Source organism: Sinocyclocheilus rhinocerous, unplaced genomic scaffold (genome assembly GCF_001515625.1).
Source record: "Sinocyclocheilus rhinocerous isolate Xijiao unplaced genomic scaffold, SAMN03320098_v1.1 scaffold1988, whole genome shotgun sequence".
Classification (NCBI taxonomy): Eukaryota; Metazoa; Chordata; class Actinopteri; order Cypriniformes; family Cyprinidae; genus Sinocyclocheilus; species Sinocyclocheilus rhinocerous.
In genome coordinates this window covers 62,097-73,798 of record NW_015658741.1, presented here as the reverse complement: position 1 = coordinate 73,798, position 11,702 = coordinate 62,097, and the positions used below count along the sequence as shown (strand labels likewise).

The following is an 11,702-nucleotide window of genomic DNA, read 5'->3' as shown; positions in this document are numbered from 1 at the left end:
GGCCCACACCCTCAAGGGCCTCAGACAGGAGGTAAATGAGCTGAAACTGCAAGTCACAGAGTTCTGCAGAGAACTGTCACCTGCTCAACGAGAGAAAGCACAGAACAGATGCAAAGAACCTTTCAGAATAGCTCAACAGAAGGAAATCACCAGTCTTCAGGAGGCCCTAACAGCTGCTGGACACCGAGCGCAGCTGGAAAAAGCCATCAGACAGGACTTGGAAAGAGAACTGTTTCACACAAAGTCACTGTTAAAAACAGCATATGTGGAACTTAATGAGAGAGACACTAGACCTAAGGCCTTAGAAGGCCATCTGCATGCAGCCAGAGTTGAAGTCCAAACCCTGACTCAGCAATTCTGCAACATTAAAGAGGAGCTTGACAGGGTTCAGAAAGAACTGAAACAGTCCTACAGACTGCGCATGGACTTAAGTAAAAGTCACCCTGCTTCATGTCACACTGCCAGCAGTGCAAACCCCCTCACCCCTGTACAGATACAAAGCGGGGAGCCAAAACCTTCTGCTTGACACTTCACAAGTCAGTTTCCTGAAAACCTCTGCAGCCGCAGAAGGAAAAGGATCAATTCAGACAAACTCTGAAATTACACATGGAGTGACACTCAAAGACCTCAACCGAATGGCCAGAAACACCAGAAACATTCACACCAGAACTCACAGGAGACCATGATGTCCATGCTTACATGCAAGATATTGACTTTCACCTGCAGTCTTGGACCAGTGTGAACCACCAAGATAGACTCTATCTGCTCTGGATCACCTCTAGCCCAGAGGTGCAGCACTTCCTGGCTCGTCAGCCAGGACACATCCAATCGAACTACCAGCAGCTTAAACAAGCCATCATAAAGGAATTCTCAAACCCAGAGTCTGAACACGGACTGATCGCTGCCCTAGCCACCAAACAGGGCCAGTATGAAACTCCACATGCTTACTACCACAGACTTCGACGAACTTACTTCGGAGCTCGCAATGAACCTGGGATGGAGGAGGACACCAGCTTCAAGAGCCTTTTCCTCCAAAACCTCTATCCTATTGTAAGTCACCATTTAGGCATTATGGCCTGCCACACAATGCCTATTCAACAACTGCATGACCTGACACAGAAGGCCTTTAACAAGCACAAGGCCTCCACCAAAGGTGTTTGCAAGACCCCACCGATTCTGAACTTCACAACCCAGAATCCAAAGCGGGCACCAGAAGGCACCCAGCATTGCCACAATGCAAGGCCCTTCTACAGTGAGCCACTAGCCAGCAGAGGACAGAGCAGTCACCATGGCAACCGACCTAGGTTCCAGACCAACCACTGGCAGAAGCCATGGAAAAGGCCTTCAGGCTTATTTGAAGACTACATGGTATGTGTTATGCCCATGTGTGTCTCCTTGAATCACTAACATGCTCAACACACTGCTTCTCTCTCTCTCACTCTTGCTCTCTCTAATGCATATGTGGGTTTTAGATATAGATGGTGACCTGAACTCAATGGCCAGACAGCTGGTAAGTCATCTGATGTTTCAGATATTTCTTCGGAAATGTGTACACTCATTTCATCAGATTAAAGATGGTATATGTATTTTAAATCACATTCATTTCTCAGTGGATCTATTGGGTAATTAAATTATTTGTCCCTCATCTAATTTGTAGTCACTGGAAAGGCCTTTTTCAATTGCGTTTATTTAAATTGGCATGTGCCATTCCCCTCTATGGAAAATGAATTAGTATGCTTAAAAATTCTCTTAGCATAACTTTTAAATATGGTCTGCTTCCACAATCCATTAATTTATTTTATGTAATATGCAGTGTGCGTCTCTGGAAATAAACTTCAGGCAAAAGTGGGATGACTCGCCAAAATCATCTTCACTGACCAAAACCAGACTGTCTTCAAATCTAACTTTAACATTTTCATCTGTCTCAATCTGTTATGGGATGCTGTAGAGCATTTAGTATATAATCAGATGTGAATTTTAGTCAGCTAATGGGTTCCTGCTTGCATAATATGGAAAGCTAAGGGATACCAGAAGAGAGGGGATGCTAAAATCTCTCGAGAAAATCCTGACAAATAAGTTTACAATGGAACACTGTGGCTTGTCAGTAAGTGTATTACTGAGGCATCTTGTTGTATCTAGTTGGAGACGCCTGAAAATTATGAGAGGTTTATGCAAATTGATGATTTGTCACTTTGATTACTTGGTGAGAGATCAACACACAAAATAAAATAACATACAGTATCACCAAGTCAATTTATAATAACATAAATAGAGGGTTATATCACTAAAAAACAAGAAAGAAAGAAGAACAGGACTTGAAATTCTAAAATGAATCCATACAAGCTTATGTAAAGGGAGCAATGGCTCCCTCAATGATGCTGTTATTTGGCTTAGCTTGGAGACCTGGGCTTTATCACTCTGCTCTGAACCATTTTAGCACTGCACAAATGAGATCCTGCTGGAGACTTCCTCCCTGATTAGATAAACGGGCTATCCAATTTTTGTTGTCCTTGTTATTTTCCCAATATCGTCATGGTGATGAGGCCACATATGTTTGTCTCCATTTGAGGACTGCACCAGTTGTTGCTGTGGAAATGAAGCTCTATTGCCATGTTGAGGAACCGGTAAACATGAAGCACACTTAGTTACAAAGAGGGACAATTACTGGGGATGCTATCTTGCAGTCCTCAAGTCTGCCACAGTATTAAACATTATATCACCATAATGTTTGATAGTACAGCGAACAGTAATGAATGTAAAACCTGGGCTATGGGATTGCTAGGGCCAAGTGTGAGTCCTGTGTTCCCCTGTAATTAGACAGATAAAGGACTGAAATGTCTCAAGCATCTCTCTTTTTTTACAGGGCTAGAGAAACTGGATAAAAGGTTTGGTTTTGGTGTGCAAAGAGCAAAGCCGAACTTGGTCATTAAAAGGACTTTTTTATGCCTTCAACAGGACTGTGCTCCCAGGAGCTAATTAATAATGAGGGAAAAAAATGTCTTATGGCATATAAATAAATAAATAATAAAAGAAAACACTGGCAGTTGTCCCCCTCTTTCTCTCTCACACACAGAAGGATTAGGACATGAATAATTAATTGTCAGTGTTTAATCAGTGTATAGGTAAGCAGGTAATTAGAAGATCAGGCCCTTTCTTTCAGAACATGCAACACAACTCCTTGTTCAAGCTCTTGTTCTATCCAGGCTGGACTATTGCAATGCTCTCTTGGCAGGTCTTCCAGCCACTTCTATCAAACCTCTACAACAAATCCAAAATGCCGCTGCAAGATTAATCTTTAATGAACCGAAAAGAACGCATGTCACACCTCTGTTCATCAATTTGCACTGGCTACCAAGTAGCTGCTCGCATTAAATTCAAGGCTACTGTTTGCCTACAAAACCACCACTGGCTCTGCACCCATTTACCCAAATTCATTACTTCAGAGTTATGTGCCCTCTAGAAGCTTGCGTTCTGCAAGTGAACGAGGCATTATTGTGCCGTCTCAAAGAGGCACAAAATCACTTTCACAGACTTTTTCACTAACTGTTCCCTCCTGGTGGAATGACCTGCCCAAATCAATCCGAGCAGCTGAGTCCTTAACCATCTTCAAGAAACGACTAAAAACACACCTGTTCCACCTTTATTTGACCCTCTAACTCTAGCACTTTCTATTCTATTTTAATTCTACTATATCTATTTATATTATTTTTTATTTAAAAAAAAATCAACTAACACTAGCTTTCTATTTTTTTTTCCTATTCTATCTACTTGTTTTTCTTTGTGCGTGTGTGTGTATATGTATGTGTGTGTGTGTATAATATATATATATATATACACCTTGCTACGTGTACTGCGTTAGGCTAACCGAGACTTGTCATTTGCACTTATATATTGTTGCTCTTTTGTTAGTTTTGACTGCTTTTATTGTCCTCATTTGTAAGTCGCTTTGGATAAAAGCGTCTGCTAAATGACTAAATAAATAAATAAATAAAATAAATAATTAGAAGCTCTGCTGATGCAGCATCACAGGGCACAGCTAAACCCAAGACCACTGAGCCTCCACGGGGGAAACAGGAACAGTGACCCAAGGATAATTACACAGCCTAACAGAATCAGGGTGAACCCAACAATTCCAGAGGGGTCAAAGAGGTGAAAGAATGAATGTGTGGCATTCTCTCTTTCTGAAAAAGAGTGTGATGTTTATTGAGAATGCTAATTATGTCGCACTGATTAGTTCTGGCACTCAGGAATGTCATGTGCTTGGAAGGGCAGGCTAGCTCAGTACCTTGAATAATTGGTGCTTCATTAATGTAGCATGAAGTGTCCAGACCACTTGTGAGGAGATGAAAACATGAAGCCCTGTATTATCATGTACTCACAGGGTTGCTTGTGAAAAGGTTGCAAAATGATCAGTGATTCATTTGAGAAAAGAAGCAACACTCATACATCTTACGTATGCTATTGGGGTCCATGTACATTGTGTTAATAAGGTTTTTTTTTTTTTTTATTCAATACTGAAAGCAGAACAATAAGAAAACACACTTTTCAACTTTTTTTTCTCCCAAAAAAAAAAAAAAAAGAATTCAGCTTGATTTTTCATTTTTACATTTAGGGGTATAAAAACCTGTGCCATGATAAGTTATTTCTCAGTTCTGCGCAGCAGCATTAATAGTCACCCACTGCTACAGTTGTATGGATTCTAAAGTGATTACTGCAACTACATTTAATCTCTTTCTCATCTAATAACTAGACTGAGGAATGGCTTGACACAAACTGCACTGAGGCAGCACATAGACAGGGCTTTCTTCTGTGTAGGCATTAATTAGTCAACCTACACATGCCTACACCTACAGGAGAAATATTGGTAGTTTATTATTTTTAAATTACGTTGTATCTGCACCAAAAACTATACCCTTGGTGGAGCAAATAAGTTTACATTGCAGTGAAGTGCAGGACAGTAACGATTTAAGTGTAAAAATAAATTTGGATGTAAGTTTACAATCACAGAACATCTACTGTTTTGATTATTATTCATTTTTTTAATAGAGCCATGTATTCAAATGTATTATTGTAACCATCAGTCCACTGTAGGCGAGTTTAAGAACCCATGTGCAGTTTATTCAAAAAGTAATCCAAAATACAAACATAATCCAAACAGAGACTTGACATGACTTGAACGGACTTGACTTGAACAGACTTGACTTGGCATGAACAGACTTGACGTGAACAGACTTGATTCGGCATGAACAGACTAGACTCACTGACAGCAGGTTAGAACATCAATACACAACGAGAGACAATGGAAACATGATGGCTACTTATAGCAAACAATATAGGTCACATGACAAGAACCAACCAATGAGAGACAGGACACATGACTAAGACAACCAATAGGTGCGTTCGACTTGAAGCACGGCTACAGACGGCGATCAACGAGAGTAGCCGCTTGCAGTCAGGGGCGGAGTTGAAAACGGACACGTCAAGCCGGACACTTTCTGCTCCCGTTAGTGACGCTCAAGCGGTGTTTGCATACTCTATCACAGATGAAGTTAATAAAATGTAATATTTGTCAAATACACAGACATTTCAGAAACGTTTTCATGAGCAACAGAAACACTTTTTATATACTGCTTAATACAGCGCCATCTGTTCAAGAATAAAGTTCAACGTTAATATATACTATTTAAATACTAATATCGTGAAACAGCTGTGTCGTCATCAGCACTCCTGCAGTCGCTCTGAAAAAGCTGCACCAGCTGAGTCAGCCGGCTGCTCTCGAAACGCTATCGCGGTACTTTGATGCCACACGTGACAGTGAAGTGGCGTCGGCGCATGTTCAAGTCGGACTAAATTTCTAACCGGCATGCACCGCTTCAAGTCAGCCGCCGATTGGTCTGCGCAGTGCTGCATGAAGTCGAACGCACCTAATGAGAACATGACACATGAACCAAATAACCAATCAGAACATAATCAGGGAATCACATGACATGATCACATAAGGGGCAAGGAGCACATGACAAACCAGGAACCTAAACTAAGAGCATGAATACAAAGCAAAAGACATGAACACCAACACAACCCAAAGCAAACCCTGACAATTATATACAGGGGTGCACATAAGTGGTACGCAGGTGCGCATGCGAGACCAAAATGAAAAAAAAGAAAAAAGTGCTGTGTAAATAAGTTCAGACCGCTCATTTGCGTATCTACATGGTTTACAGCTGTTAATGCACAATTACCATTTTAGATCGACAAACTGTAATACTGTATAAGATTTCTATTCGAAATGAAAGCAAAAATCTAGGCTATCTGCTGCTGTTTTCAAAACACAATGCAAAACTTTGACATTTCATTCATTGACGCACTTCAGTTGGCAGCGCATATACTAACTGTATATATACATATATATCTTACACTGTAAAGCTGCTTTGACACAATCAGTATTGTATAGCACTATACACATAAAGGTGTACAAATAAACTTTACTTGACTTGCCGGCAACCCACCAAAATAAAATCTTGCTGAATTTAAAATGATGAAAATCCATATATTAAAAAAAAAAAGTAAATGTTAGCATTTTATTTTTAAGTTTACTATAAAATAATTGTATTTTAATTTAATACTCCCTTTTTATTTTAAATATAATAGAATTACCACACTTTATTTTATTAAAATAAAAACTAAATAAATAAAGTGCAGCAATATTATTAACACTATTCTTAAATATTTTTTTTGTATAATTATATTTAATGGGTCTCATTATGTGCAGTGTGAGGACCAAACCAAATCTCCAGGTGCTCTTGTGCAATGTGATCTCATGATAATTCGTATGTATTTTACGTAAAATGTGGTTCTATAAAACTTACATTTACTTTTACGTTTTTTACAGGCACTAAAATGTACAATACTGATATATTTTCAGCATGTAAATGCACAAATACTTACGTATTTTCAGCATTTAAACGTACAAAACTGACATATTGACGACACCTAAAAATCAGCGTACACCTCGCTTTTCAGAACAATGAGCTTTGTAAAAATCGACGCGTTTCAGAAAGGCGGGGCATAGAGGAGCAACAATAATGTACAGTATGTGGAAAATAATGTGTTTTTTTAACCTTAAACCGCATAAACACATTGCATTACACCAAATACACAAAATAATGTTCTTTTTAGCAACGTCATATGACCCCTGTAATATTAAATGATAACATTTCGTTTTGTTGTGTGATTTCTGCTGCCAGTGCTATGGATCAACTGGGGATCGTGTTAACTGGGCATGTGCGCGTGCATGTGAGCTATTTTACGTCCTATTCCAGCAGATTCGTCAAAAACGACTGCAAAGCTGTAATGAAAAAACGTTGGTAGCCAACATTCTTAATGTTCTTAATAAATGTTGATGCAATTCAGCCGGCACATGACCGACCTTCAACGTTGAAATATGGTTGAAATAAGGTCAGTTGTTGTTTTAACATTGAAGCAACGTTGATACAACGTTTAATGCTGAACGGTTGAAAACCAGCCGGCACATGACCAACCTTCAACGTTGAAATATGGTTGAAATAATGACAATTGTTGTTTCAACGTTGAAACAACGTTGAATAAATGTTTAATGCTAAATGGTTGAAAAAGGTTGGTCCCACTTTATATTAAGTGGCCTTAACAACTATGTACTTACATGGCAAATTAAGCATTTGATACAATGTACTTATGCTGTATCTACCTGTATTTACATTGTACTTACATTTAAAGTACCTGCGTGATCTATCTGTAGTTACATTAGTGAACTTACATTTGTAAGTACACTTTTGTAAGTACACACCATAATTGCATTATTGTAACTACAATTGTAACAACGCTGCAGTTTCTGTGAAATTTTTGGGGGCAGGTTTATGTTTTTACGCATGTAAAGCATTATTGTTCATGCCTTCTGCCATGTGCTTAAATATGAGTATGAGTGCGGATACTTCATATTCAATGGATACTGTGGATATTCAAACCATTTAATAGTCAAGGTATTTGCCAAGTGCATTCCAAACGACTTCATAATGGCACGCACATTTGCCCTGCTCACTCCAAAGTCCCCACTTCAAGGGCTCTGCCCTTCCAAGGGAGTAGGGCATAGGGATGATCACTTCCATTTGGAATTTGGGTTACACTTTATTTCGATAGTCCACTTTAGACATTCTAATAACTACTAGTAACTTTGTAACTACATGCCAACTACATGTCAACTAATTCTCATTAATTTGCAACTACATGTCTACTAACTCTCAGAGTAGACTGTTAGGGTAGGTTTAGGGTTAGTAGAATAAGTTGACAAAGAAATTGTTAGAAGATATTAAGCAGACAGTCTACTAATACTCTACTAACTGCTAGTTGACATGTAGTTGCAAAGTTACTTACTGTTAATAGAATGTCTAAAGTGGACTATCGAAATAAAGTGTTACCGGAATTTGCCCCATTACCCATTCGGTATGAATACACGTCCCGTTAAACCCCTATTTGTACAGCATGTATTAATCTCAGTTAATGTTAGTTAAAATGTTCTTGTTCATGTTAATTCACAGAACATTAACTAAGGTTGTCAGATACAACTTTTGATCTTAAAAATGTATTAGTAAATGCTGAGATTAACATTAACTAAGCTTAATAAATGCTGTAGAATATTGTTAGTTCATGTTAACTAATGCAATTAACTAACATTAACAAATGAAACCTTATTGTAAAGTGTTAACAGAAAGGGTCCGGAACATGTGTTGATACACAGGAACTAATGTGTACTTACACTGAAAATACACAAAAACTGACCACTTAAAATAAAGTGTGGAACCTGTGTTGATACTCAGGAACTAATGTGTACCTGCACTGAAAATGCATAAAAACTGACCACTTAAAATAAAGTGTGGAATCTGTGTTGATACCCAGGAACTTATGTGTACTTACACTGAAAATACACAAAAACTGACCACTTAATATAAAGTGTGGAACCTGTGTTGATACCCAGGAACTAATGTGTACTTACACTGAAAATACACAAAACTGACCACTTAAAATAAAGTGTGGAACCTGTGTTGATACTCAGGAACTAATGTGTACTTGCACTGAAAATACACAAAAACTGCCCACTTAAAATAAAGTGTGGAACCTGTGTTGATACTCAGGAACTAATGTGTACGTACACTGAAAATACACAAAAACTGACCACTTAACCCTCTGGGGTCCAAGGGTGTTTTGGGGCCTTGGAGAAGTTTTGACATGCCTTGAAATTTGTGTAATAATACGTGAGCATCATGTATGTACGTGATTGTGTTTTTGAGAAAACAACGTTTATGCGTTTATTGCAAGCATGACGGATAGTCTCCATAAGAGGTTTAACCCTGAACAGACGATCATGTTCAGATGTGCCCCTCTTTCTGTCATTCTCTTTGTCTGCATCTGGGTGACTCATGTGCACATTCCATGAAATTGTCCGGTATCTATCTCTTGGCATAACTGTAGCTGGAAAAGGTACTGTGAAAATACTGCTCTGTCGCCAGTAGTCCCTGATGGAGGGCAACTTTACCATGGCCATGTAAAATATGATCCCAATGTAGCGGTACATCTCACTGATGCTGACATCTGTCCATTTATATTTGCGTCCCTTTGCAGTTGCCTTAGCAGCCTGAGCATTGGTGTTCTGGCACAGAGTTGACACAGCACTCTCTGAAAAAAACAGTTTGAATAACTTAATAACACAATAAAAGATAACACTTGGACAACACAATACAATAAACTATTGTATTTTGTTTTTCATCATCATCATCATCAATAACTAATGACCATGCATAAAGACACAAGTTTCAGTAATATCATACAAGTACATATACTTTTTGTATTATGATGATAGAAACAAAATTACATCTGTAAAATATTAAGTCTGTGCACTTACTCCTGCTAATGACACAAATAAATTATCATTATCAATCACTAATGGCCATGGATAAAGACCATATATGTTTTTTTTATATACTTTTTGTATTATGATGATGTAAACAAAATTACATCTGTAAAATATAATGTCTGTGCACTTACTCAGTATGATTCTCGATCGCACTGAAAACTGAACGACACCTGCGTGCCCTAGTGCGAGCCGGTGAAGGTGAGGGTGATGCAGCCACATTCCTGAAAATAAAAAAATAAAAAATTGTTAGCATACAATGTTCAAAGTAAACGGGTGGGCAATTAATGGGAATGGACGCACAATGTATATCTGTTTATTGGCAATAGGCGGGACAAATATCTGTTGATGGGCCATAGACCGTAGTTATGTAGTGCATCTCAAACATTTGCGCCTGAGACATTCGCAAACGCCATCAAACGGACATAATTTGTATAGCCTAAATATTAAAACATTTAGACCTGAGCAAATATTTGCAAATGCAAGCTTCATTGATAAGGCAGTATTTTAGCTATCGTAAGCTAAAATGTGTGCACTAGATCACATAACAGTTAGATAAGCAGTGTCATAAGCTGACCAAAACTGAGCTAAATATATTTTAGCTCCCATAAGCTAAAGCTATACTAAACTGGAGAAATACGTTATGAATATTTACACCACAGCAGATATTCTCGAACATCTGTAAGATAAATTACATAAAGTCTGTAGGCTATATTTGCACAAGTGTCATCTATAGGCTTAAAACTTAACTAAAGCTGAATCATATATTATAAATAATAATGTTTAGAACGTACCACATTACAAACATTTACACTTGAGCAAATATTTGCGGACATTTGTATTGAAAGGCTACGGTGCCCGGGAAGTCACCTGTAGGAGGAAAAAAAACAATCCGTGGCGACGGTTTTGCAATCCGTCCCCTCAGTTTATAAACCGTACTCACGAATTCTTAAACTGTTCCCTCGGTTTAACAAATCGTACCCACGGATTAATAAACCGTACCCACGAATTTCCAATCCGTGCGCTCAGATTTTGTAAACCGTACCTTCGGATTTTGAATCCGTACCCACAAATTCATAATCCGTGCGCACGCTTTCGCAATCCGTTCCCTCGGGTTTGTAAACTGTACTCACGGATTCATGCAGTAAGCTCCTAGGTAGCCTACATTTTAACGAATCATATTGTCAAGGGTGTAACTTTGGTTTGAGAAGTGGGGGGGACACAAAATGGGGGAAAATGTTTTCGATTTGAATCCCATTTCCTGCATGTACATACATTTAGGGACTATGGTGATACAAAATCCAGGAAATAATTAAGTTGATTAATGATCAATTCTGCCAAAAAGAATAGTAGGCTACTAAACTATGTATAAGAAAAAGATGTCTTACTTTCTTTATTGTTTAATAGGGGCCAATCGCCAAGACTTGAGAGAATCATTTTATAAAGTCGAAAATGTTCACCATTAATCTTTTGAATAATGTTTAAATAATGTGAGACTCAATTTACACTGTTAAACAAACTTTTATTTCAAACTAACCGCTGTACCTGAAAATATAAAATAAATCACTTGTTGCACAGGACAGAATGTTCTACATCAGTGGTTCCCAGACCCTGAGGCATTTCTGCTTAGGCCTACCCCCTCTCTTCCACTTAGACTGCACCTTTTCCATTAAAGGACAATATTTGGCCGAAATTGACTTTCCAAAGCATTTTTTATCTTTATAAATAAAATATTGATGTTTAAAAAAAAAAAAGTTCCATA

The 11,702-nt window shown here is 38.3% G+C and overlaps 1 long non-coding RNA gene across 1 annotated transcript in view; it reads left to right on the top strand.

Moving 5' to 3' along the window:
* Nucleotides 1-4: 4 nt before the first annotated feature.
* LOC107722864 (uncharacterized) overlaps nt 5-11,702 on the top strand; it is an 18,801-nt gene continuing 7,103 nt past the window's right edge. The window contains exons 1-2 of the long non-coding RNA XR_001637852.1: nt 5-75; nt 4,954-4,957. This is a non-coding gene — a long non-coding RNA (uncharacterized LOC107722864). The remainder of the gene's footprint in view (nt 76-4,953; nt 4,958-11,702) is intronic.